The sequence below is a fragment of the Aricia agestis genome, chromosome 4 (genome assembly GCF_905147365.1).
Source record: "Aricia agestis chromosome 4, ilAriAges1.1, whole genome shotgun sequence".
Taxonomy (NCBI): Eukaryota; Metazoa; Arthropoda; class Insecta; order Lepidoptera; family Lycaenidae; genus Aricia; species Aricia agestis.
The window spans coordinates 1,010,404-1,016,403 of record NC_056409.1 but is presented as its reverse complement, the minus strand read 5'-3'; the positions used below and the strand labels follow the sequence as shown (position 1 = coordinate 1,016,403).

Sequence of the window (6,000 nt, the reverse complement as noted above, 5' to 3'; positions counted from 1 at the left end):
CGATATCATGAATTAATTGACTTTCTTTCCTGTATCATAATGTGCTTCGAAATAATAGACAAATAGAAATATTCAAGAAAATAAACGCACACTACTTGTATGAAAAAAAAGCACAAAATGGCCACGCGCGACTACATATTCTATACTATAATACTTTATCTATGGGCGTTTAGTTCCTTTTCTCGCGGCTCGCCACGTTCAAATAAAGCCTTGTCAAACTGTAGCTCAATCTCAAAAGTTAATAAAAATAAGGGAGGCACTCCCTAATTTTTATTTTTTGTTTAGGTTGTGTATTGCTGGTTAAAATGACAAAAAAACATTTATTTTTTTAATATTAAGGGAGTTTTAATTTTAGAGCTAGCAATCGTAAGCACGTGAGTTTACGTGACTGAGCGATTATGGCAACATTTTCAGTTAATGGCCGTCAGTTAGCTGGAATGGGGCGAGATACTGTTTTCGCTCAATATTATTGTAAAAATTACAAGTTATAGTACTATTCGTGTTGTTGTGAATTAAAAACATAACTGTAAAATTTTGTGCGCGTTAGTGAATTCTAGTGACTTTAGTAATAGTGAAATTGTTTTAGAAATATATGTGTCATAAAATAGTTACGAATTAGTGATAATTTTTCTTATTTGTTTATTGGATTACTATTTCCAGTTTGAGCGACTACAAATAGTCAGGTGAGTTGGATTCGAGACGAGTAGATTGAAATAAGTCGGAATGCATGCCACGAATACGGAATACCTCAGCTATCGGCAGACGTGATGTATCTTCGATTTGCAACCGGGAGATAACGGATGATATCTGATTGCGTAGTTTCTGATAAGGTTCTACATTCCACATCAAATCTTCATCACTATAATTCCCATAAACTCAGTTTACTTGAGTATGCGTTATCATCCCAATCTATATTTATACCCAGATTTAAAAGTGAGTGGTGTGTAGGTATTAGTCATTGGCTAATAAAAACATGTGAAATACGAAATCCTTGTAGAAAACAAGTGTATTGTGATGCTGCCATTAATTGTGCCACTCTGTATACAGTGCATGTTTTCCAGATTTCTCACACATAATAATAATTACTGATATTCAACCTGTGTAACTTGAACTTTAGCTATTTTATTTGTGATTCCCTTTTAAATTTATATTAAGTAGGTAGGTAGTCTTTTATTTAGATTGCCAGTGATTCCAAAAAATCAAGAAGAATTATTTTATTTTATTAAGAAAACATACAGTGATTTGATTTACAACCTTAAATACTACATAAACATTTAACACTATTTGCACATTTTCACAGTTAGACACTCAATAATAAAAGCATATGATGTTGTTTGTATTTTATGTATTTTAAGTTTTAACTGACTTCCAAAGAGGAGGAGGTCCTATGTTCGGCTGTGGTTTTTTTAAGAATAAGAATACTTTTATTTCCACTATCACACGAAACATCATAATATTAAATAGTATTCAGTGGTACAGTAATTAGGAAGTTACATTAATTATTATACTTTAATGCTGTGTGATGCTAAAAATTGGCCCCAGAATTTTTTAATGTACTTATGTTCAACGATAACTCCGCCGTTTGTGGACCAATTATCAAATATTTTCTTGTAGCACAATGCAAAAGACTCAGTTGATTTGTCCCACCAGTTGATCATTTTCTCACTATCCAAATACTTGATTTAATTCCCATTTTGTGTAGAATATTTTTCATTTTCATCATTAATAAAATTTTCAGTAATAATTCCCAGACACAGGTCATCTAGTACAAAAACACAACAATTTTAATACTATAAAACATACTAGGTCCAACAATGACTTTAAAACTTGTGGAAAGTGCTAATGACAACTTTTCATTCATAATGTTATATCATAGTATTTGCATATTATGAATATACTGTGTTATTTAAGGTAATTTGATTTTTTTTTTAACAACTTCATTAAAACCTTGTATAAATTATTATGCCAATTTAAATTCTGAATATTACATTATAATGGAATGTAATGACGAGACATTGGATTATATGCATTTGCATAATGGCACTTTTTAGGCGATAGTGCATATTTTGGCAAGTTTTTGTTGATAGTGCATATTTCGGTAGTTTTATGCCCTCGTGGTCTTCAAACTAGCTATCATGACACACACCAAGACCACAAAACAGAGGTACGATAGATCAAAACACTTCAAATAATATGTAGCTCCATCCTCATATAATACCTTGGACGATAATGCAAAGTCAGATGTTGCTAATTGGCTAAGAAATCTCGATAAAAGTGATTCTGACAAATAATGTAATATTCGCCATCATATCGGAAATAATCCAAGTTCCTCTGTGTTCTGAAGCCACAAACGATGACCGAAAACGAGCGGAAAGTTTGTCATCTTTTCCCTTGACGTTTTTGTGGGAGGATTGCATACCCGTGTCACAGCTGTTCAAAGCCAGTCTGCCTATAAGCTGCACCAAAAAGACATGTACAAAAAGACCAATCCTTGACCCCTGTACGTTTTTCTTTGTTAAGATACAAGAAGATTGTAATTTTCAGGTCAGAAGTTGACACTTATTATTTTATATAAAATTTTCTGTAATTTTGATTTATAGTTCCTATAAAAGTGTTCACTTTTAATTATGTGTAATAATTCTATTGTTAAGACTTGTTTTGACAATAAAGCTGATTACAAGACTGTAAAAGCGTTTAATTGTAGTTTTAGAGTCATTTTAATATGAGTGTGTCCCTGGGTCCACAGGAGGTAAATTACATACTAAAAATCTACCGGGTAACCTGAGGGTTAAAATTATTAATAATAATATGTTTATTGACATCCCAAAAACTTACATCTTGCTTGCAGGCTATGAATTTTGTACAACAATTAGGATCTAAACTTGGATGGCACAGATTAGTTGATCTCTGACTTCGAAACTATTATAATGTGATATTGGAGTAAATTGCTTAGGTACTAGACTTTTATTCTCTTTTATTTTATATATAGTCTTTAGGGCCAAAAATATGGGCGTACCCAGCTAGGGGCAGGGGGGGCAGAGAAGATAAATTAATTTAAAATGTCAATTTTCCTGGAAAGTGGGAATTAATAATGTGTTACCTAATCTGCTCAAAATGAAATGTTGGAAACAAAATATCTTTCACATTAATAAAAGTAAATTTTCATGATTTTTTGTTTCAATATACCAGACCGACCATCTTCTCGAAACCAGTATGCTGCCACCCCCCTAGCTAAAATCCTGGGTACGCCCATGGCCAAAAACAAGGTAGAACGACAGTGCAACAGATTTTTATTACTAAATAATCTTCAAAAGTAATTGATAAAGGCTGGTTTGATGCAGTCACTTAGGTACGCACGAGTGGGGTAAAGTGTGTAAGGGTGGTTTGCACTAGAGGCGTGGTTATTGTTACAGCTATGGACAAAGTTATGGTTATGGTTAAGGCTAACATTAACTTTAACCTTAACTTTGACCACAGAATTTGACAGATGATAGCTAGTCCGACAAGGCTTGAAATGAAAGTGGGGGCGCTGCTGGTAAAGGAGAAAATGTCAAAAATGGCGTTTTGTATGATGACAGCGTTAGTTCCTTTTTTCGCCACGTTCATTCAAAGCCTTGTCGAGGTTATGGTTAAATATGGCGTCCATTTTTTACTTTAACCAAAGATTTGACATTTTGCATTGTAGTTATAGTTAAAGTTACAGTTATAGCTAAAGTAAGTTGGTGAAACCCACCCTTAAATGTCTATCTAACTTCGTTTATGAAAAAACTTCCAGGCACTGCCTTCCTCTCCTACGCTTACGTCTTACATTTTTTTTAATTATCCCACTAAAACTGCAATACGTGAAGAAGACGTGTAACTAACTTCTATATTATCTAATAGAGAATTCGACACAAATACTAGTTTTCATGATATTAATTAACACAATTAATCGTCAAGGCAAATTGAATTAATATCGAACATTAAAAGGCGCTAAGCCTCATGCGTTATCCACATACAAACAGATATAATATATTATGATAGTATTATCTGATTTACCCAAGCCGCGGTCAAGGCTCGCGGCCGGCTTTCTAACAATGCAACGCCCTACATATCGGCATTATGGTATTTGAGAATTTGTTAGGGCTAGGACTAGGGCTGCCAAAATCAATAAAAAAAGTACAAATTTCTTTCTATTTTTATAATTAAGTCTAAACTCTAACCTTAGAATGTTGGTTCCCTAACAATGTAGTCCTGCAAACTTGGCATTGACTTGACAGTGAGGCCATGTCACAGAGTAGCACATTTCTCTTCGTGACAGCTTACCTTAACGTCTAAAAAATAAATTCCATTGAATAACAACCCTGCAGTCACAACTCACAAGGTCACACCTCCCCGTTACTAGTACACCTAGCATTTGATAGGCTTAACCATCAAGATAATTATATTTACTTTGATATTTTTTCAAGAATACTTAATCTAATTGTAAATAGGCTTACCTACTTTAGTACTTGATATATTATTTTCAAGGTTCTAGGTTATACGGTAATTTCGTTCTGTGTGGTTCTTCTATCAAAGAGCAGGGAAAAGTTTTCAGACCTCTTCCCGTTGGCTTTTAGATCATTGGTACTAGCGACTATGAATGGGCACTAATCCTACAGGAGCATATATTGCGTCTGTGATTGCCTATCGACTGCATCTGCCTCAGCCCTCATATTATGGAATATTGTTCTCATCTCTGGGCAGGGGCGCCAAAATACCAACTGCTACTGGGAGCACTCTCTGGATCGTATCCAACTAAGGGCCGCTCGAATTGTTGAATGCCATAGTGTTTCAAACAGCGTGGACCCCTTGGAATTACGCCGAGATGTAGCTTCGCTCTGCATCCTCTATCGGTTGTATCACGGGGAGTGCTCTGAGGATTTGTTCGGAATCATACCACCTGCAACTTTTCGCCGTCGCCCCACGCGAAAAATATACCATCCTCATCACTTTGATGAGTGGCAGTCTTCCAGCGTGCGTTTTTCGCGTAACTTTCTGCCGCGCACTGTAAAACTCTGGAACGAACTGTCACCAGCAGTATTTCCGGACCTATACGACCTGCAAACCTTCAAGAAGAGAGCGTATTCCCTCTTTAAAGGCCGGCTTCGCACCTGCAGCTCTTCTGATGTTGCGAGTGTCCATGGGCGACGTTAGTTGTTTTGCCTCAGGTGACCTGTTTGCTCGTTTGCCCCCCTTATTTCATAAAATAAAATATATATTATTTATGCATTATGCAGCATACTATACACCAACGCAATCATGGTGATAATCATGATTATATCCACTATAGCCCAACGTGGAGTTATGTACCGTAGTAAATAATTAAATACTCACAAAAATAGGGCAATGTTGCTGCTATCATTAAAAATAACGATATGAAAATATGTGTTACGAAACTAGACAAGTCATTAAGGAGCATAAACAATTGCATCGACCTCGTACAAAGAGGATGCCGAAAATAAAATCCGACGGTGCGTTCGGTTTTCATAACGTTTAATACCACCGTTGTGTGGACTGTGGAAGCACGCTCCAACGCCGATGTGTTGCAACTCCTGGCTTTCCGGAAGCTGTACAATAAGTACATGCTGTGTGGAATGCCTTGGATTAATCGAATATGAATGAGATAGATGACCAAAGAACTTTACTGATGATGGAGTACGCCAGTAACTGCCAAAAAAAATGATTCATGTTGAAGAAGACTGGATCTATAGCGAGTAGGGAATGCAATCCCGCCAGATAATTTCAATCCCGGTATTTTCGGGACTGAACCATCACAATCCCGCGGGATCCCGGTATTTGCGGGATCCTGCAGAGTATACTTAAACTTTCAAAATAAATGGTTATAAAATAATGACTTTAGTTGATAGACCCCATTTTATTCTTAGAATTCAAATGAAACTAACTTTGTTGGACACTTTTTTACAAGGGTTTTTAAATACTTCAGATGTAAAAAAAACTAATCATTTTTTGGAAATGGCT

The 6,000-nt window shown here is 35.6% G+C and overlaps 1 protein-coding gene across 1 annotated transcript in view; it reads left to right on the top strand.

Annotated features, from left to right (window-relative positions):
* The first annotated feature begins 404 nt into the window (after positions 1 to 404).
* Positions 405 to 6,000, top strand: part of LOC121725887 (protein kinase C and casein kinase substrate in neurons protein 1) — a 100,479-nt gene continuing 94,883 nt past the window's right edge. The window contains exon 1 of the mRNA XM_042113050.1: positions 405 to 683. The gene's annotated coding sequence lies outside the window, so the exon portion shown is untranslated. The remainder of the gene's footprint in view (positions 684 to 6,000) is intronic.